Here is a 21,636-nt window from a genome sequence, read left to right as displayed (position 1 = left end):
CTGCAGTCCCACTATGTATTGACTGATGCCACTAGAGGCTCCGAGGGCTGGGGAGGGGGAGGGGGAGGGGGCCTGCAGTTCCTGGGTGGGAGGAGGGAGGCTGGATCCCTTCCTCCTTGTTAAAGTTCTGGTGCCTCCAGGTAAAAGTCCAAACTCAAAGCCTTGCCTAATATGGCCTCTGCCTGCCCCTCCAGCTCCACCTTATTTATCACTCGCAGTGGGCTTACCATGCGCCAACATCACCCTAAACTCTTACAAAATGGACCTCATTTAATCCTTATAAATAATACCCCGTGAGATAGGTACTGGTATTATCCACACTTTATAGAGGAGACAGGCACAGGGCCATGACAGAGCTCATAAAGGCAGAGCCAGTATGCGAACCCAGGCCGTGTGGGTTCAGAGTCTGCGCTCCAGCTGTGCCATTGTGTGTCCTCAAGCTCTCCCTCCCCACGTCATTGCCCTTCCCTCAAACACACCACAGTTCTCACCTGTCACCTGCCTGTTCCCACTTCTGGGCCTTTGTACTCTGGGTTCTGTCTGCCTAGACTTCTCTCCTTATCTGACAACTTCTACTTAGCCTTAGATAGCCAACTCAAATGTCACCTTTCTGCGAAACTGCCCTTGACCCCGCCCCGCCCCCCCCCCCTTGCCAAAGCAGGCACCCTCCTCTGTGTTCACAGAGCACTCTGTACATATAGCCGCTGCACACAGCCCTGGGACTGGAGCGCCTTGATGTCAAGGGCTGTCTCCTCCCCAGTTGTCCCATCCCTGGATGCCCAATGTGTAGTCTAGGACTTCATCCAGCTCAGGAATTATTGGTAAATGTGGGATGGGCTAGGGGTACAGACAAGACTCCATCCCTTGCCCTCTAAAAACTGACCCACAAGTAGCCCAAGAGCCAAGGGGATCAGTGTCCCCAGAAGGGCACAAAAAGCTTGCATTGTCAGCTGCTTCGATGGACAATGCTGTGCTTCCCACCGGGAGGGTCGGGCAGGCTTCTCAGAGGGTCCTTGAAGCCCCGGGGGAGGGGGGGGTGCATGCGGGCAGCACGAGTTGGGGACAGATTCCAGGCTGGAGAGGCAGACAGGTAGGAAAGCAGCACGTACTGTGAGTTCAGTTGAGCCCATCAGCCCCACCAGGAGGAGGTTAGTGCAGAAGCTGCCCCGTTCTCCGTGCTGTCCCCTGCCGGCACCTAGCACAGTGCCTGCACATCATGGGTGCACCCTAATGATTTGTTGGAGGCAGATCTCGCAGGGCGTGCAGCCTTATACAATTTGGAGTTCCTGTTTAAGGAAAAGAATGCAGGGGCACCTAGGTGGCTCAGTTGGTTAAGCGTCCGACTTCGGCTCAGGTCGTGATCTCACGGGTCATGGGTTCGAGCCCTGCGTCGGGCCCTGTGCTGTCATCCCAGAGCCTGGATCCTGCTTTGGATTCTGTGTCTCCCTCTCTCTGCCCCTCCCCCCTCTCAAAAATAAACATAAAAAAGAAAAAGAAAAAGAATGCAAAATTCCTACCGTACATGGAGGCACAAAAGTGAATCTTTGCCACAAGAATAAAAAGGAACGTGTGACAGAGCTGAAGCTGCAACAGGCCCACTGTTAATCCTCCTCTGGTCATATAAGGAGGATATGACCTCCTCTGGTCATATAAGGAGGATATAAGGAGGATGCCAGGCTCTGGGAGGGTGGGCACGAGACCGACAAGGTCAGCCTTCTCTGTCAGCCCCAGAGGCCCAGGTTCAGAGCCTTCCCCTGAGCCCTCGGTCACCCTCCCAGGCAAACTGCCATGACCATGAATCTGTCACGCTTTGTGGGACTCTCTGGTGGCAAAAAGGCCGGATTCTCCCAGGTCAGGAGACTTCCTCCCCGCCCCCCACCGCCCCCCCCCCCCAGCCCCGGGGAGGGTAGCCAGAGGGCGAATGTGGGTGTCTGAGAACTATTTGCTGGTCACCTCCTGGTGACCTTGGGCCCTCTTCCCCCAGGCCTCAGAGGTGATGGGGGTCTATTCTGAAAGCCTCCTTTTCATTCTGGCATTCTGCTCATCTGAACCGCCTAGGAGGCTCTCTCAGCAGGGGCGGCCAGAGAACTGCTCTCTGAGAGCCTCATTCATTGCTCTATGTTGAGGTCTTACAAGGCCCGGCTCTACACTCCGTGGGGTGCTGGTGGGTGGGGGCGCACTGCCACAGACATGCTCCCACAGCCCAGTGGGGCCAACTAGACACCAAATACATAATTACAGAGCCTTCAAGCCAAGAGATCTCGTACCGAAGGCAGACTTCCTGGGAGAGTCCAAGAAGGCTTCTCAGTGAGGAGACACTTGATTTGCGAGATGGAACATTCATTCAACGGTTACCCACTGAGCACCTGCTATGTGCTGGGCTCTGAAGATATAGCAGTAAAGAGGGTAGATGGGCATTTGCCCCAGAGTTTCTTCTCTTCAGTTCAGCAGGGAAGTAGAAATCACTCGGGAGAGAAAGGGAACACGGTACCCCAGGCAAGGACAATTGTGAGAGCAACCACAGGGAAGGGACAGACTGTATCCTGCTCATGGATAGAGCTGAGAGAAGTCTGGTACAAGGGGAGAGGAAAGTGATTGGAAGAGGAGGCTGGTGAGGCTGGGAGAGAGCAGTAATGGAGGCCTTGAAACACCGGACTAGATATTTAGGACCTGATCGTGCTGGCAACGGGGAGCCATATGAAGGTTCTGGGCAGTGGGAGAAGTCGAAGTTTTCTTAGCAAAAGTGCCCCCTCCCAGCCCTCCTGCCACATCCACCAATGCAAGCTTCCTGGAGACAACCTCCAAACTCCCAACCCCTGGGCTTGGCTAAGAGAGGGTGCTCCCCTGGACTTCAGCCTCGAGCTCACCCTCTTCCTTGTTCTTCCAACCAGACCCTAAGGCTGCTGCACTCTCAAGAGGGGATGGGCCAGAGCCTCAGGGTCCAGACCTCATTGAAGACTCCAACCTTCACTGTGCAGGCCCATGGCATTTGCCTCCTGTGGCTTTTAACTGTTTTCGTGCTACCTGGTTTCCCTACAAAGCTCTCTTTCCCCTATCAATGCCTGGCTTAAAATTTTCCAGGCCACCCTTCTGACAACCAGTGAGTCCAGGCTGGGGCCTCGGAATAACCCTGCTGGGTTCAGGGTCATGAGCAAGACCCCAACAGAGTTCTTGGTCCTCAGAATAAAGTCTGAACTCCCTCCTGTCTGGCTCTGTCATGCTCTTCTCTTCCCATCAGTTCTGCTGTTCCTTCCCTGGGAGCTGTCCAACCACTCTGAACTTGTCTTCAACAAAGGAATGTCCTCCCTAACCTCCACGGTTTTGCCCAGGCTGGCCTCTCTGCCCAGAGCACTGTCCATTCCCTGAGGTTCCCTCCTAATCTAGCTACCCCCTACTTCTGGCCTGAGCCTGCCTTTTACTCCCTCAGGGAAGCCTAGCCTAACCCTCCAGAATAGACCAGGGGTCCCCAGGAGTGTTCTTTCAGACTCCATGCCTTTACATATGCGGTTTCCTCTGCCAGGAATACCCTTCCTTCCATTTTTTGAAGTCTGGTGCCTGCCAGTCCCCGCCAAGTAGCAGCATCTTTATTTCCCTTTTACAGATGAGGAACCAGAGGCTCAGAAAGGTCAAGTAACCTGGTCACAGCCACACAGCTATGCCCTAGAAAGCGATAGTGATGAGTGGATAGAATCCTGTGCCAGCTATATGATCTTGAGAATATCACTTGGCCTCTCTGTGCTTTGGTGTCATCAGGGAAATGGGGCACCTATTGTGTGAGGCTTACTGAAAAGCCTTACTGTGCAGCCGCCATTCCTTTGCTCCCCAGGCCAATTAGTGACTTTTACATGACCCAGCAGCACATCAACCCTCATTCATTCATACATCAAAACCCTCTAACGTCTGCCCTGTGCCCTGCCCTGTGCAGTTGGCAGGGGACTCTTGGAAATAATCAGATAATCAGACACAGCTCCCCCGACCCAAGGCGCTGGGGGAGGGGAGGGCAGGGAGCCGAGCGCAGATGCTGCCTTACTCGAGGGGAGGGAGAAAGAGAAAGAGACAGAGAGATTGAGAGAGAGAGGAATTGAGACAGAGGGAGTGCGTGTGTGTGATCCTCACACACTGCTCTTGATTTAGTGTATCTATAACTGGCAAGGACGCTCCTCCTCGAAGATGGGCGCTGGGAAGGGGAAAATGTTGAAGGAAGGAAGGAAAGAAGGAAGGGGGGGGAGGATGGAAGGGAGGAAGGAAGGAAGGAAGATAGGTAGGTAGGTAGATACGATCTTTATTTTCAAAAACATTTTTCACCGCTTCGTGAAATCTGAATGTTTCACGGCTTCCAATGCTCACCTCCGCGCGCTGAGCCCTTGAACTGGGGAAGGGGGAAGAGTACTGTGGAGGCGGTGTCCCACCACCCCGGAGAGCTCCCCTATCCCTGGGGACTCCGCTATCCCCGAATACCTTACCTCACCTCCACCCTGCTTCTTTTCCTACCGCCTGACCCCCCACTCCCCAACACACGGCAGCCTCCGCGCCCCCATCCCACACACAGCAGTCATCACCTCTCCCTCCATCTGGGTCCCCAGGCGACTCTGTACCCCGTTCCACTCTTTAAAACCCCCCACCCCTCCATTGTCCTCTCCCCAGCCGCAAAGTCTCCACTGTCTGCCCCGCCCTCTTCGGGGTAGAGTACACGTTCCGCAGAGCTCCGCTCTTTTCCCATCTTCCCATTGGCTCCCGCTGTCGGACAGAGCGGGGCCGGAGGAGGGTCTCTGGGGCGCGCCCCGCCCCTTGCCAAAGGCCCGGCGGGGGGGGCGGGGCCTCGCTTGACCCCGCCCCGCTCGGACGGAGCCGCGCCAGCTGGCGCTCTGGCGCTGGGCGGCGCTGCCTCGGCTGGGCTCGGCTCCGGCTCCGGCTCCGGCTCCGGCTGCAGCTCTTGTGGGGGTGGGCGGCGGGGATGACAGCAGCGGGGGTGGCTGCGGCTGCCGCGCAGGGCTGAGCGAGCCGCGAGCGAGCCGGGGGAAGAGGAGGAAGTGGAGCCGCGGCCCCGAGCTCCGGAGTCAGCCGACGCGCGGAGGTCCGCCCCATTTTGCAGAGCGAGCCGAGTCCGGACCTGGGAAGACTTCTCCGCCGGGCTTCGGCCGCCGCGGCTCTGCGTGTCCTCGCCTGCGCCCTGCCCCGCCTGCCCCAGCCCGGGGTTCTGTGCCGGGACGCTCCCAGCCCCGCGATCCGGGGCGTCGCGGCTGGGACGCCCTGAGCTCCCGACCCGATCCAGTGCCCTGGGGCGGGAAGCTCCTGGCCCACCGTACTGGTCTATGGTTGCGGGCTTGTACCCTGCCTTTCTGTAGTGTGTGTCGGAGCCCCCGGACCCGGGTTAAGACGGGTGCCCACAGCCTCCCGACCGAGTGCAACGGAGCCCAGAAGCCCCCAGACTCTGGCTCCCGAGACCCAAACCTTCAGCTGCCTTCCGCCCGGTGCTTCGGACTTGGGACCGTGCGAACGCCCAGGAAACCCCGGCCCGGGTCCAAGCACCCCGTGAGGGGTCCCAAGCCTGCTGGGCAGTTGGACTGAGCCGGACCGAGCTGGTGCTGCGAGCCGAAGCTGTCACCTTTCTGCCGCCCCAGGCGAGGGCTCAGCGTTTGCCCCGAAGAAGGGATCACAGGCCACCCCACCACCACCACCCCTGCCCGGCGGCCGGCGAGAGCCGAGAGCCGAGAGCTGCAGGTGAGAGAGCCCCGGATGCCAGGCAAGGGCGGCCTTCGACCCCTACCGGGCAGCGCGGGGCCAGCTGCGGGCGTGTACCGGGCACTAGCTGGGGCTGGAGCTAGGAGAGGGCGCCTGGAAGGGAGAAAACGGGCACTTATTCAGCGCCCATTGTGTGCGGGTCCGCGCCCCACCCTTGCGCAAATGGTCCCTCATTTAAGGCTCACTACTATTCCATGAGATAAAAGGTGTTGTGCATTGTTATGGGCTCTTACAGATGGGGACGCAGAGGCTCAGCGGGGTTGAGTGACCCTGATGTTTTCACTCTGGGGGATGAGACTGGGGTGGAGGGTTAGGGTGGAGAGGGAAAGAAGTGGAGAACGAAGAAAGGAAGTGGATAGCCGCCAGGCAGGAGGTGGCGGGGAGGGGTCAAAGCAGGGCCACTGGGGCATCCAAGAGCTGATCCTGAGGCTGGGGAGGTGGCTTCCCCTGGCCGCCTTCCCTCCCACTCCACGGCCAGGTCACGTCCCAGGAAAGGTGACCCAGAGTTGAGGGTAGAGATGGGAAGCTTCCCAGTTCCACAGCTTCCCTCCCTGTGGACCCCAGACCAGGGAGCAGTGGCTCCTGGCCCCTGTGTGCCAGGCTCTGGGGTCTCTAAGACACCATGGCATCCTGAGATGCTGCTTGCTTGTTGGGAAAACTCACTCTAGAGGTCCCCAAGTCAGAGCCCATCAGAGCTGGAAGAGGTGAGGGCTCTCAGCACTCACCAGCTCCCCTCCTTCACATTAGTAATGGGACACAGGAGGCTGGGGGGGGGGGGCCGGGGGGGGGGTGCCAGTTGTCCTAGGGGCTAAAGTAAATAAGTGGTTGAGGCAGCAGTACACTTGAGAAAATCTTCCCAAAGATCTTTCAAGGTATCTGCTCCCAGTTAGCATCTTCTGGGTGGGTGGCTGGGGTTTTCTCACCCCTGATGGGAGGTCAGGGTGACCACTTATGAGGCTGCTTTGAGAGTCTGTGTGGTGGTTGCTGGGGCCCAAGACCAGCCAGCAGTCCCATAGCCTTTGACCCAGACTGAAGGTCTGACCCCAGCTTCTCCTGGGCAAGGGAACCTGCCAGACACCTCTGGCCCAGAAGGGGAGGGGAGGGGAGGGGAGGGGCTTGCTTAGGGTCTCTAGGCTGGGGCTGCCAGGGCTAGGGGCACAGTCCCAGGTGTCTGGATTCCCAGGCAGGGGCTCCTTCTGTTGCCCCCTGGGGCCATGCAGAAAGAGGGGTGTTGTGAAAGATAGCTTGGCGTGAGCTCTGTAGGTTCTTGTTCTGAGTGGGGAGGGGGAGGGGACGTGGCCTTGGTCTGAGCCCTGTGGCCTTGGCTGGGAGTAGTTAACCCCTGCTGTGCCCAGCTTCCTGGTGTCTGGGGAAACCCCCTTGGAAAGCCCCTGGGAGGTGGAGGAGGGTGGAGAGGTCAGATGAAGGCTAGAAGCTCAGTCCCTGGGGGTGGAGGGGTTGGGGGGCACCGAAAGAGAGGGTTACAGAGGGGCTTGGCATCCCCCCCCAACTCCCATCCATGGGGATTCAAATTCTCATTATAATCCCTACATCTAAACAAAGCTCCCCTTTGATGAGATAATTTCACACCTGTGATCTCATTTCATGGTGTGGTGGAAAGAACCTGGAACCTGGAGTATGAGGCAGGATGGGGGTTGGTGGGCCACCTGGGACCTCTCAGATGCATGCATGTCTCCAGGCCTCACCTGTAAAATGGGGTCAAGGCAGGCTGTGTGTTACCTGCTCAGATAATGGGGCCATCACATCTGGCAAACTGTCAAGTGCTAAAGAGATTTTTGTGTTTGCCAGGACTGGGCTTGTTACTAATGGCTGCCATGTGGGGGAAACGGAGGCCCAGAGAGATGAAGCCACATACTTGCCCAGGGCCTTGGAGTTTAATTCAGGAACTGAGCGTCAATTCATACCAGGTGCTCTGGAAGTCACCCAGATGGAAAAGGCAGTGGGACGACTAGCTCCCAGTTGGGTGGGCTAAACAGCGCAGGCAGACAGCTAAGTCAGACCAGGTGGGTTGAATCTGCTCTGCTTCCCGCTGGGCACTTTACTCTGGGCCACATGCACTTTACTCAAGAGCACTGGCTTCCCTGTAAATTGGAATTTCGCTTTTACAAGGTTGTTGTGAGAATTAAATAAGATGCAAATATATAGTGCTTGGCCAGATATCTATTTCCTTCTCTATAAAGAAAGGAAGCTTGAATTTTGACCAGGAAAATTCTCAGATCTGCCTTAGGTTAGAAGGTAGGCTACTGTTGCAGGCTCACAGACTGGGGTTTGCTCAGCTGGGACTCCTGTATGGGTCATGCTCCCCTGGCTGCTTCCCTGTTCCACAGCCCTCCGGAATCTGCTTCGAGACCTTGGCTAGGGGCTCCGGATTCTGACCTCCCACCCCCACCCCAGGGCTGTTGGCTTCTGGGGTTGGGAGGGGCTGGTGTTCTTTCCCTCTGGCCCCTTGTCTGGCCTTCCTAGGCACAAAGGTGCAGTGAATAATTTATGGCTCCCCTCATGAAATGGGAGGCAGGCTCAGGGAAATTGCCCTGTGCTCAGCTGAACTTCTGAATCCTACCAGAGCAGGTGGGTGGTTCCTATCAGTGCTACTAGACATCTTGGATATGGAGGGAGGGGACAGCACGGGAAGAAAGTGACCTATCATCAACCATGGCTCTTTTCCTGTTGGGGGTGGGAGCAAGATAGACGTGCAGGAAACAATGAAAAGCAAGCTAGGTGTGCTAGGATCCAGTCGTGGGCCTCTGATTCCAAATGAGTGCTAGGGGCTGGCAGGGAGAGGCTTTGAGGCTGGAGTAACCCAGAAGGCTTCAGAAGGCTCTGTGGGCTGGGACAAGAGGCAGTTTGCTATAGTGAGTAGGGGTCTTGACATCAGTTCAAAATTGAATCCTGGCTGTGCCACGTACTGTGAGACAGCGAGTGAGACACCATCCTGCCAGGCTTCTGTTTCGTCCTCTGTAAAATCAGAGACCAGAGACGTTATGGGTGACTGTGAGGTGATATATGTGAAGCACATGGTACGATGGGTAGTTGGTAGAAGGGTGCTTCATTGTGAACTTGAAGCATGGGGTGGGCTAGTAGCAGGGCGGATGGGATGGTGTAGAAGGCAGAGAGGTGGGGAGAACTCTGGAGTAGGAATACTGGGGTTTGTGGGGTCAGTGAGGCATGTGGGAAAAAAGGGATGGGTGGCCAGATGGTAGAAGGCCTTGAATGCCCGACAAACTTCACACTTCAGAAAGCATACGGAGTCCTCACTGAGAACCCTCTGTGGCTCTTTCTTGACTGTAAAAGGAAGACCAGGCCCCTTTGCTGTGCATTCAAGGCCTTGCCCACCGCAGCCGCTGCACAGACCTCTGGTTTGTTGTTTCTCACAGTCTCCCGAACCTGTCACGTGCTGCCCTCTGCTTATGGGGTTCCTCTCAGCATCCCTACCATCCCTGCTTCTCTGCTCACCTCCCATTTGTGTAGGCCTAACTCAGGTCATAAATTCCCCCCAGAAACATTCCTGGATTACCTAACCCTCCGGTCACATCTCCTCTGAACTTGTAACACTTCACAGTAATAGTAATAAATAATACCTACCGCTGCATCACATTCTACAGTCAGTGAAATGTGCCTGCATACTCATTTAATAAAACTATGCTGGTGATATTAACAGTAGCTAATGCCCTTGAGTACTTCTGAACCGCTGTGCCAAGTACTTTGTAGATACTCTCATTCACAACTCTGGGAAGTAGCTCCTGTTATCACCCAGAAACTGGGGCTCAGAGAGGTACGCGGTCGTCTTGTTCAAGGTCGCACAGCTAGACAGTGGGGAGTGAGGAATCAAGCTCCTCTCAGTGGCTGAACAGGCCGCCTGTCTCCTCCACTCTACCTGAGTACCTGGAGAGCATACTTTGCATATAAAAAGCCTGGAAAGAAACTTTCTTCTCAAAGCTAAGGGAGGGCCAGGTATCCAGACCCTGGCTATGCGACGTGAGGTGAATCAGCCCCCCTCGGTGGTCCTGTTTTGCCATGTCTGTGGTGAGTGGGGTGGTGTCCGAGCCCCCAGAGCCGCAGCCTTCTGCAGTGTCCTCTGTGACTCTAGAAGGTGGAGGAGGAGACCACAGTAATCAGGGCCAGAGGATGTGGTATGACGGGCAGCTGTGATTTTTGGCCTGGCCACCGTCTGGGCCAGCAGGCTCTGTAGTTAGCTGCTGCCTCCACTGAAGGGGGTGGCGGCCTGAGCTGCTGGCAGCATGGTCATTAGCTGGGCAGAGAAGACCCTGTGATTGGGAGCCGACTGGGCCAGGCCAGGTTGGCAGGGCTGGGGCCCGGCTGGCCCAGCCACAGTGGGGTCATTGGCAGGGCACCTCCTTCTCTCCTTCCTTCGCAGCCTCCCAGGTGGTGGCAAGTCCTCACTGGGCACCAGAACTTTGTAGGCCGAGGCCGGCCCTTCTTCCTGTTGTGGTGGTCATGGGGGTAGAGCAGCGAGGATTCTAGCCACGCCTGAAGATGCCTCCTCCTAGAAGCTTCCACGACTCCTCCCAAGCAGGCAGAATCTAAGCCTCCTTCTGGGCAGATCCGCACGCTCACTCGCTGACTGTGGTCTGTGGAGAGGGGTTGTGTGGGCCCGCTTCCCTCGCCAGCCTGTCAGAACTAGATTCTCCGCCACCCCGGTCCTCCCCTCCTGACCGAGTGCCTGGCACAAAGCAGCATTCCCCTGGTTGGCAGTTCAAGCTGCCCCTTGGGCAAGCCGCTCAACCTTTGTACCTCTGCGTCCTTCCCTGTAACGTGGGGCTGATAATAACAGTGTTGTGGGGGTTCAGTGAGATGAGAGGGGTGAGGTGCCCGGCCAGACCCGGCACACAGGCAGGTACTCTGTTGGCCTGAGACCACTTGCCTGTCCCCTCGGCAGCCCTGTGAGGAAGTGGCTCGGGAAGAAGCTGATTAAAGGGTCCAGCCAGTGGTGCCAGGCAGGAGGGTGTGCCAGGTGGCAGGGAGACTTGCCGGAGGAGGACACTTTGCTGCCTGAGGAGGACTCTGTCAGAGAGCTGAGATTCCCACGCCTTCCCAGGGAGCAGGCAGCTGTCAGACACGGAAGGCTCGGAGCTAAGTTCCGGGCACGGGGCAGCACCAGGGTATCTGGGGACCTGATTCTTCTCAGGCTTCAGCAGCAGGAATGGCCCAATTGGGAGGGGCCATCTGAGTCCAGGTAGGAGATGCCCGGCAGAAAGTGAGTCCTTCTTAAAGGCAAGCAGTGTTCATTTGGTCTCTCTGTTTTCCTGTCTCTCTGTCTGGTTGTCCATGTGTATGTTTCTCTCTCAATCTCATACAGACACATGCGAAATGTAGTTTGAGGGGTGCCTGGTGGCTCAGTTGGTTGAGCGCCCAACTGTTCATTTTGGCTCAGGTCATGATCTCATGGTTCGTGAGGTCGCGTCCCAAGTTGGGCTCTGCACTGACACCGTGGAGCCTGCTTAGGATTCTCCCTCTCTCTCTCTCTCTCTCTCTCTCTCTCTCTCTGTCTCCCCCCTCCCTCCTCCCTCCCTCTCCGTCTCTCCCCCTCCCTCTCTCCATTTCTCTCCCTCCCCCCTCTCTCTGCCTCCCTCTCTCTGCCTCCCTCTCTCCCTCTGTCTCCCTCCCTCTCTCTCTCCCTCCCTCTCTCTCTCCCTCCCCCTTCACCCTCTCCCAGTCTCTCACTCTCAAAATAAATAAATATTTTCAAACAAATAAACAAAAAAACCCAAAATGTAGTTTGATTGGAGATTTTGGTCTATGGCGGGGAAAACAGACATTAAACAAGTAAGCACACAAATACAAAACTTCCAGATTGTGAAGAGTGAGCTCCTGGGGTGGGGCCAGTCCCATCAACATTTAGGGATGGTGATATAGAGTCATGCTGAGACCACAGCCAAGTGCACATACTTATTAGACATGTGACTTGGGCAAGTGATTTAATCTCTCTGGGCCACAGTTTCCCCGTCTGTAAAATGGTGACAATTACAGCATCTGGTGCATAAGGTTGTAGTGAGGAGCAAATGAATTATACATGCAAAGCACTCAGAAAATACCTAGCACACAATAAGCACTCGATGCATGCCAGCTGTCATTAGCTCTGTCTCCAGCACCTAGCACGGAGTTTGGCAGAGATCCGGTGCTCAGGAAGGGCCTATGGAATGAGTCCCAGGCTAAGGGCAGCTGCTCTGTGTAATGAATGGATGGCCTGGTAGGGAGGGGAGGGTTCAGAAGCAGCGACAACACCGCATGTGACAGAATGTGGCAGGGAAGGCGTGGGGGGTGGGGGGTGTGGCTGGGGTTGTCCAGTGCTGGGTGAGGAGGGTGTCAGGAAAGGCTTCCTGCAGGTGGTGTTCCCAGAGCTGAGTGTGAAGATATCATTTAACACACACATGTGCGTCTGCTGGACCCCACAGGTTTCCCTCTCCCCCCCCCCCCCAACCACACGCTGTCTCACCATCTGTGACATTGTGCTGTGAGGGCACGAGGGAGGCAGGTAGGGAGGAAATGTGGGCTGTCTGAGAGTCTCAGCCCTTCCCAGGCCTGGGACCAAATCTCCTAGAGAAAAGAACAACCAGGCCTTGCTCACACCCAGTAGAGGTGTCTTCCAGCATTAATCCTGTAGCTTTTAGGTTTTTAAATAAGTGGACTCAGTTAAAAAAAAAAAAATGCTGTGAAGAATTTGTCTCATCCTCATACCCAAGAGGCTCCAAGAGAAAGTTTTCTTCCACTGACAAGAGCCAGGATCCCCAAGTATCTTGAAGGAGTTTGCCTCTGAGACACCCTGAAGTCAGAGATCCCTTGCTGCCTGCACTTGTGGTTGGCTGTGGGGCCTTGGGGACGTGACTTCATCCGTTGTGTTTTGCCCATTTTTGTGTCCCTCTTGTAAAATAGGCTCAGAATAATAAACCTTTCTCCAAGAGGCGGGTAGGGAGCCTTTAGGGTAGAAGATGCTCTAGTGGGCACATCTGGGCCCATGACTCTCAAATTTTTCTGCACACTAGAATCATTAGGGAACTTTTTTTTTTAATTTTTTTTTTAACATTTATTTATTTTTGAGACAGAGACTGAGCATGAATGGGGGAGGGTCAGAGAGAGAGGGAGACACAGAATCTGAAGCAGGGTCCAGGCTCTAAGCTGTCAGCACAGAGCCCGATGCGGGGCTCGAACTCACAGACCGTGAGATCATGACCTGAGCCAAAGTCGGACGCTCAACCGACTGAGCCACCCAGGCGCCCCAAGAATCGTTAGGGAACTTTTAATAGTCCTGCCTGGGCTGACAACCAAGGCCTCAGCAGTTTTTAAAGCTTCCTAGGTGATGTCAGCTCCCCAGGATTGACAACCACCCACCACCCTCTGTGGGATGCATCTTCAGTATCCTCAGGATGATACCTGCACAGCCCCATGATAAGGAGCGCATTGCTTCCAGGCTGCTCCCTCCTTTGGGGTACCGCTCTTCCCGGGACCTCCCCACCTGGAGAAACAGGGGAGTGGAAAGACTTTGCAGTCTGAGAAGCCTGGGTTCCAACCCTCCTCTGCTGCCTAGCTGGGTGTCTTCTCTGAGCCTCGGTGTCCTCATTTGAAAATAGGAATAGCAATCATCTTTCTCTGAAATGGCTGTGGAGACCACACGAGGCCATGCACAGAAAGCGTCAGCACTGGTGCAGCAGAAGGTCACAGACAGTGGCAGAGCAGGGCTACACCTAGACTCTGGACTCCCCCCCGCCGGGGTGCTCTTTCCTACTGCTGCCACCACGGAGACCGGCTCTCTTAGATGGAGGCTGGTATGGGGAGGTATCGACACCCTGTCTTGGAGCCCTTTCCTGCCCCCCTTCTGTAAGAGATAAGATAAGGCAGCAGGCATTTTGTTTTGCTGGGATTTGTTTTAATGGCCAAAGCATCGGGCCCTCCTTCACAATGAAGCTTTGTCTGAATCTGCTTGTTTTTCCAACCTGGACACCCGTTGGCACCGCCCGCTTGGGGCCCCGTCCCACCTGGGAGAACGGAAGAATGTGAGATTTTTTTTTTTTTTCCCTTCCATCTAGGGGAGGGTATGGGGGAGACATTGAAGGCCTCTGTCTGGCCCTCACCAATAACTGACCCCATTTAAGTCAGCTGCCTCTGTTGGAAGCCAGTTCAATGAAATTATTTCAAGGCAGTTACCAGCATGGGTTTTGCCGGCGGAAAAGCTGGCATTTGAGTCCTGTCTTTGTCACTTCCCGGCAGTATGACCCTGGGTGAGTCATTTCAGCTTTTTGAGCCCCAGTTTTCTCTTCTGTAAAATGCATGAATAGGATGCACTTCGTGGGCTGTTGTGAGAAGTAAATGAAGTGCTTAGTGTATAAAGCTTAGTGCCTGCTGTATACACTCAGGAACCGTCGTCGATTGTCCTCCATAAGAGCCGAACTCTGCCTCCTGCTCCTTCCTTCCCTGGTCTGGTCCTGCCCTGGCCTCCAGCCTGCTCCGTGTGCTGGGCCAGGCCCAGGCTGAGACAATGGAGGCCTGTGTATATAGTAACAGTAACGGCACCCCTGTAAACTGCTCTGCTTTAATCATTTGTTCCATGGTTATTTAGAAGAGATTCCGAGGGCTGTTTGGGGAGAAGGCTGCAGAAAGGGGGTCATTGGTGGTGGCAGTGCTTGATCTCCCCTGCTCTGGCCCAGCCAGAGAGAGAGAGTATCAGCCCAAGATGAACTGCTCCGGCAATAAATAGGGGTGTGGCAAACCAACAAAGGAGTGTGCAGCACCCAGGGCTCACAGCCCCTGGGAGCCATTCAGGGCTGAAGGGGGCTGAAGTTGCAAGGGGAGGAAGCGGTCAGTGATATGGACCAGGGCCGTGGCCTGCAGTAAAGGGAACTGGTCAGCTCAGGAGACCCAGGGGGGAGAAATCTCAACTCTCTCTCTTCCTTCCTCCAGTCTCCCACTGGGGCTTCCCACTGGGTGAACCTACCCAGAATCCCGTGGCACGGAGCCCAATGCAGTCCACTAAGATCAGCCTTCCGGGCCCCCAGCAGGGCGGGGAGTGGACCCAGAGTGGCAAACAGGACGTATTCCTCATTCCATCGATCAACAGCCGTGGAGTCTGGTAGCCACCCGCCTTAGGATTCAGTTGAAGGATCATCTCTTGTTACTTGGGCATATCCCTTGTGAAGGGGGTGTTGGCCCCTACACCGGAGACAAACCAAAGCATTCCAGTGCCTTAGTACCCCTTGGAGATTGGTGCCCAGGCCCCTGCCCACCGAGCCTGCCACTGTGTCCAGTTCCATCCCCACGGGTCCTGAGAGGACCTGGCTCTGAGTTTTCTCCAGCCCGATCACCCGAACAACCTGTGTCTCTGTCCCTCTTTGTCAGGCAGTGTGGGGTAGTGGTTAGAACACAGGCTCCAAAACCAGACTTTCTCCTAAAATCCTGACTCTGCCATAGAGGCGGGGAAACTAGACAATGTGCCCCTAGTCTCTTGGGCCTTGATTTCCTCATCTATGAAATGGGGATAACGGAGAGTACTCAGAGGGTTGTTGTGATGAGCAAATGAGCGAACAAATGCGAAGTACCAGGAATAGTCCCTGGCGAGCAGGGAGCAGCCAGCAAATGACAGCCTTTACCGTGATCACAAATAATATAGTGGGAGCCCAGAACTCACAGCGTGGCTGGACCATCAGTATGGGGCAGGGACTGTCACCACCCTCAGTCTAGACTCTGTTCCAGTGACAAGGTTATAATAGTGTCGTGCAGCCTTGCCACACTGCGGACCCTCACCTGTCAGCCATCTGCCCCTCCCCCCGCCCCAGTCCTCTGCTGCAAACCATGTCCTGGGAGAAATGGCTTCTCGTTCTGTCAAGCCTCCGTTTCCCCATCTGTGGACTGGGGTAAGTACTCACAGGGCTGGGGCCGTGACATGCAAAGTGCTGAGTGTGGCTGGAGGAGTCAGGCTTCTCCTCCACCCTGTTGCCGCAGAGAAGTCAGGGACCCAAGAGGCCTGCCTTGGTCCATGTCTCATCCCCCAAATCAGGCTGTGGGTAGCTTCCAGAGTGGCCTTGCCAGGGAGAGCCTTATCTGTGGAGTGAGGCAAAGGTTATGGGTAGGTTGGTGTCAGGTGAGCTCAGGTGGCTCTGGGGTAGCCACTTTACATGCTGTCCTTAGAGCTGGGCGGCCAATAGTGGCTCTGACATCAGCCTTTAATACCCAGAATGAGCCACACCACCCGGAGCTCAGGTGGCTCTAGAGAGCCTATGTAGACCAGGTGAGAGGAGTGTGGGGCCAGGCAGGCCTGGGACAGATGATGCAGGGGGTGCTGGGCCAACACTACAAGGCCCTGTGAAGGGGTGCCTGGATGTGGGATCTGGGGAGAGCGTGAGGTTCCTGCCAAGCAGGGCGCTGGAGGCATGGGCAGATGGAAAATCTGTCGGGGTCCATTGCATGGAAAGCACCCATGAGGCCCCCAGCGATGGTGTCTTGGGGACAGCTGGGCAGACCTAGAACGCAGAGCCCTTTCTTTGCAGCTGGCCGCCTCTGAGCACTCCCTCGCCTCCCTGACGGGAATGCTGTGCATCACCCATAACACACCCCTGGGCGTCTGAGGAGGCTCGGGCATAGAGGCCCAAGGTGGGTGTGGCAATGAGGGGAGGTGTGCAGGTTGCCAAGTCAGTCCTGGCTTTGAAGCCCAGCTCTGCCTCTCTTGACCAGAACTTTGAAGACACTGGGCAGGTCACTTAACCTCTCTGAGCCTCAGTTGCTCACCTGTAAAATGAGGGCCGTAGCACTTCCCTTCCAGATCTGTTTCGAAGCGAAAATGACGTAACAGACGAGATTGCATCTTCTACTTTAGAGGAGACTCCACAGTCATCCTCATCCTGCTGTCTTTGTCCCTTTTTAATGCTGCCTCAGGAAGTTCTTTCTTGTGTTCAACTGAGATCCATTGTGCTGTAACTAGAACCTCCTCCCTGTTGAGGGCTCTGCAGAGGCCCGAGTCCGTGCTCTATACAAATGTGCCCCGTCAGTACCTGCACTGAGGCTGCGTGTTGGTGTTCACCCTGTGGCTTGGGGGCCGAGCTGTCAATGGCCAGCGCCTCCTGACCACCGTGCAGTGGGGGTGGGTGCATCATCCTGACTGTTCACACTTCTCTTCCTTTCTGTGCTCAATCCATGTTCCCAAAGGGATGACTCTGGGGCAGTGGAGAGAGCCCTGAGCTGGGCCTAGAAGGCCTGGGTCCTGGTACCCACTTGGCCCGTCTTGCTGTGTGGCCTGAAGCCAGTTAGCAGCCTCTCTGGGCCACAGTGAGGATGTCTGTGCCTGGGGCTCAGCTCTCTCCGGTGAAGATGTATGCGGTTCTGCCTAAAGACCATTTTCCTCCCTCTCCCCGACCTGGGCCCCAGCCAACCTGGGAAGCCAGCAGATTAGGGTCCTGCTGGTGGCCGGTGGTGTTAAGAGCCAAGTCCACTCTCCGACCAGGGCTCCCAAGGACAGGCAGTGATTTCAGGGTTAGATGGGGGATTTCTGGTGGATGGGGTAAGTACCCTCCTCTTCGGGGATTCTGAGAGCCTGAATCTCTTCCTACCCACCCCACTGCACTCACCCAGCTAAAGGTCAGTCACGTTTCTTGAGTCCCACCTTGGAGAATATCTTTTCCCACATGAAGTCTGCTTTAATCCCTCATGGTGTGGGGGGAACCCGAGGCTCAGAGAGATGAGGAGACTGGCCCCGAGGCCCCACAGCCTGTCTGCGGGGAGTGGCGAAGGAGCCTGGAGCTCCTGATTCTGCGGAGCCCCCGTGGCAGAATGTGCCCTCTAGGCCTCATGTGCCCTCTAGGTCCTCGGCAGCGTGGAGCGCAGGGGAGCCAGGTGGTCTGAGCAAGGCTGTTTGCAGCCTGGGATGGGGCTCTGGGAAGAAGTTGGCCAAGGAACGGAGGAGGCAGAGGGGTTAGGAGCCCGGGAGCCCTGAGTTCTGAATGCCCCTGTGAACTTCAGCGTTTGGTTTCACAGAGGAATCAAGACTCATTTCTTGGTGGCTTTGGACACCTAATAGTTTACCTTTATAAAGCACTTTGATATCCACAATGTCACTGAATCCTCACGGCAATCAGTGAGAGGCAGCGTGGGACTCGTCTGGGAGGGCAGGAGAGGGTGAGCTCTGGAATCTGACAAACCCAGGTTTAAATTCCAGCTCCCACCAACTCTCTGCCTTCGAGCAAGTGAGTAACCAGCTGAGCCTCAGTTTGCTTATCTGTGGAAGGGACAGTCATTCCCCACAACAAATAGCAACGGCTGTCTTGCTGGCTGTGCACACTAGGTGAGATAAAGTCTATGACCACTGGCCCAGTGCCTGGTGCAATATAGTAGTTTTCGTGATATTTATCATCAGCCCCACTTTATAAGATGGGAAAATGGAGGCTCAGAGAAGGAAGGTGATTCGCCTGAGGTCACACGGTGATCTAGCCTGGTCCTCCAGACTTCCTGTGTGTGGCTTTTTCCTCCAGCACTTCCCTTTCTGTCCTCAAGTGACCCGACACCTCGTTTATCCAGTCTTCAACGTGTGATGCTGTCTGCTGCTGTCTGATGAGGCCCTGAGTATACCCTCCCCCGCCCAACTGCCTACCAGCACTTGCCTGGCACGCAGCGGGCACTTTAAAAATGTTTGTCCTGTGCATGACTATGTTGATAAGTTTGTATAAAAATGTAAGTGTTTTTCCAGGCAGCCAAGGCTTGTGTCCCTAAAGCTTCCTTCTCCCTCATCCCCTTTAAAAACAACCCTTTCATAGTTTGGGTTGGAAACCTTGTGAAAAGGATTGATCACTTCCTTTCCCTGCACAATGCCGACATGGTTAACCTCTCCAGGAAGGGCCTTGCGAGCACTCACTGTGGTGCTGGGAGCACTGAACCCTGCTGGCCCTGAGCCGAGTGACCCTGGGCTGCTGTGCCTGCTGGACTGCCGTAGGGTCTGCTTTTGCAGGTTTCTGGCTCTTCTCACCTTGACCTTCATTCTGCTGCCTCCAGCAGTCCACCACCTTTCTTCCCTCGCGTACCATGTGTCTTTCCTGATTTACTGCTTCTACCAGTTAGGGTAGGGGCTAAGAAATGGGACAACCGAACTTATTGGAATTGGTTTGTTCGTTCATTCATTCAGTCATTCAACAGCCATTGTTGATTCTGGGTCTTGCTAGGGATTCCATCCATCCATCCGTCCATCCGTCCTGATGGAGGACTTCTGCAGTGGCTTGTGATCAGTCAAGACATGACCACACCCTCCTGGCAGTGCACGCAGGGAAATAATGATGTGTACATAGCAAATGCCAGTACAGGACCTACAGTTTATGATCTGCCTCTGAGTGCATTACCACACCGAGTCTTTACAACAGCCCTGAGAATGGCTTTAGCCCGGTTCTGCGGATGATTAAAGCAAAGCTCAGCAAGATGAGGTCTCCTGCCCAGTAGCCAGCAGTGAGCACGGAATTGCAATGGGAACTCAGGTCTCCAGCCTGGCCTGTCACCTGTTCCCTCTCCTCTGTCCTCCATCTGTAAGCTGTATGATGCCCCATTCATTTTCTGCTTCTGTCACAAAAGATCACTGGTGATGGCTTAGGCCAGACCTGTGCCTCTGTACAATGGTCAGCACGAGGAAATGTGGCCTTGGCTGTATGCCAGACACAAACACCCTTTCAGCACACATACCTCGGCCTGCAGTGGACCTGCTCACACCATCCAGTCCACACTTCCCAAACTGCTCTGAGGAGCCCTAGTTCCCGGCTAGGGTAAGGGTCCCGGGACGCATGAGCATACAAATTCGAGAAATGCTAGGTCACATAAATCGAAACAGGACTTCTCAGGGCTTTTAATGTGTTGATGTAAATTAGTCTCCCAACAGGTGGTGCAGTAGGCAGCCAGCCTTTCCCAACTCCCAGGCTTGCTTCAGCATGCAACTCCTTTGTCACCAAGCAGGGTCTGGGACTAATAGCCTAGAGAGAACACTTTGGGAAGAGCCACATCAGCAAACCCGTACTTTCTCATTTTGTACCGGAAGCCTCCAGCTAGAGCTTCTTTCTTGCCCACAGCTGTTTGCATTTTGAAAGAGGATCACAGGGAACATGGTTTAGCCCCAGGACAGAATTGATAATAATGGCGGAGGTTCAGGCAGCGGGAGGAAGTGCAAGGTGGAGATATTTTTATTCTTTCGTCCACCACGCGACCATATCTCAGACATCTACTGTGTGCCAGGCACAGAGCCAGCATTTGGAAATGCCAAGATGCGTCTGACTAAGAACCTTCCATTTCATTTCCCCGTGCCCACGAAGGGTTTTTAAAGAAAGACAAATACAAGCCTTAAAAGGAATAAGTGGTTCTTCTGAACTGTTCAGGGTCTTTGTGGTGGGTGGGTGTGTGAAGTTCATTTCGTCGGGGGCCTTAGTCCCAGGTCCTGAGGGGTGTGAGTGAGCCAGTTCCAGGAACAGTTACCCTGGGCAGAGTGAACAGATGTTGTCAGGGAGGTCAGGAGTGTGGGGAGGCTCAGAGGAGGCAAGGAGGGGGGGAGTGGGCAAGGGCAGCTGGGAGATCTTGAGTGAGGCTCTGCAAAGAAGCACAGAGGTTATAGTGGGAGGTGCGGGGGTGGGCAAGCATCCTGGGAAGACAGGAGCCTGAGCAAAGGTATAAAGGTGGCAACGGGTGGGTTACGTCTTTGGGGTGCTGTAAGGAGCCAGGGTGGTGGGGGAAGAGGGAGGAAAGGCGGTTTGTTGGAGATGGAGATGGGGCCTTAGATCTGTGACATGGCCTCGTCTGTAAAAGGGGCTGGAGAAGCTACCTGAGGCAGATCATGAGGGTCCGAACACCAGCAGAGTATGTCGCATTCATCCCAGTGTGTCTGGCACCCGGCGGTGCCCAGTTTGTGGACTGGCCAGACTCTTCTACTGCGGGACCTTGAACAAGTGGTTCCCCCTCTCTGGACCTTGAGGGGCTCGTGCTCATGTCAGTCAACGTCACCTAGCACTTCCCCTCCAGCCTTGAAGGACTCTCAGGGATTCTTGATGTGTGTGCAGGGCAAGACCCAGAGCATTTCCCCTCTAGCCCGAGGTCCGCTGGGCTGCCCTAGCTGGGCAGGGGCCAGAGGCTCCCTGCACAGGGGGCAGCCCGTTGGCCGGGGCGGAGGTCAAGCTGGCTCTGCTGCTGGAATTCACTCCCCGCTGTCTTTCTTCAGCAGTTGGGCACTGGGCTCAGGATGAAGTGCCTCAGTGTCCTCATTGCTTGCTGGCTCTTCTAAGGCTCCAGGCTGTAATTGGGGGGTAAGGGGAGTCGAGCCAGCCTGTGGTTGCGGGTTGTGTACCTGAAGCTGTTTGGCGCAGGGTAGGAAGTTCTGCTTCTTCCTTCTTTGGGAAAATGGGTAAGTTACTTCACCCCTGAGCCTCAGTTTCCTCATCTGTAAAATGGGAATCATAGTAATTTCCACACTGACCTTTTGTGAAGATTCATTGAGCTGTAGTCTGTGAAAGTGTGTAGGCAACTAACTTATCCCACACATGTGGAAACCAGTCTTGTAAATAACGTTTATTTGCCCACTATCATCTCCCAGGCCTCTGGCCCACTCACTCCTTTCCTGGAAGTGCTCCCTGGGCACCGCATACCATTTTCCATGCAGGTTTCTCCTGCTGAGTACATTTTATCCAGGCCAAAGCCATAGGAGCCCATGAATTATGTACAAGGAGCACATGCAGGCCAGGGCTGTGTTTACACTCCAGTGTCTGCGTGCATTCCAATAGGAGGAGAGACAGCACCGCCAGTCCTGTCTGCTGGGGGCTGGACCAGATACCGCCCCCTCCCCAGCTGCTTCCCAGACGCCTGCAGGGCTTTGGGTCCTGGTCTCTAGCGAAGGGTGGGGAACACATGTGAGGAACT

General features: G+C 55.3%; 1 protein-coding gene across 6 annotated transcripts in view; it reads left to right on the top strand.

Moving 5' to 3' along the window:
* The first annotated feature begins 4,927 nt into the window (after positions 1–4,927).
* Positions 4,928–21,636, top strand: part of GDPD5 (glycerophosphodiester phosphodiesterase domain containing 5) — an 87,888-nt gene continuing 71,179 nt past the window's right edge. For 4 of the 6 annotated variants that reach the window (XM_040489380.1, XM_040489381.1, XM_040489388.1 and 1 more), the window contains exon 1: positions 4,928–5,721. The gene's annotated coding sequence lies outside the window, so the exon portion shown is untranslated. The remainder of the gene's footprint in view (positions 5,722–21,636) is intronic. The other 2 variants (XM_040489390.1, XM_040489387.1) reach the window with 1 other exon arrangement.

This window comes from Herpailurus yagouaroundi, unplaced genomic scaffold, assembly GCF_014898765.1.
Source record: "Herpailurus yagouaroundi ecotype Mexico unplaced genomic scaffold, PumYag 180, whole genome shotgun sequence".
NCBI classification, from domain to species: Eukaryota; Metazoa; Chordata; class Mammalia; order Carnivora; family Felidae; genus Herpailurus; species Herpailurus yagouaroundi.
Note: the sequence above shows the minus strand (reverse complement) of the source record. Positions and strands in the feature narration are given on the sequence as shown.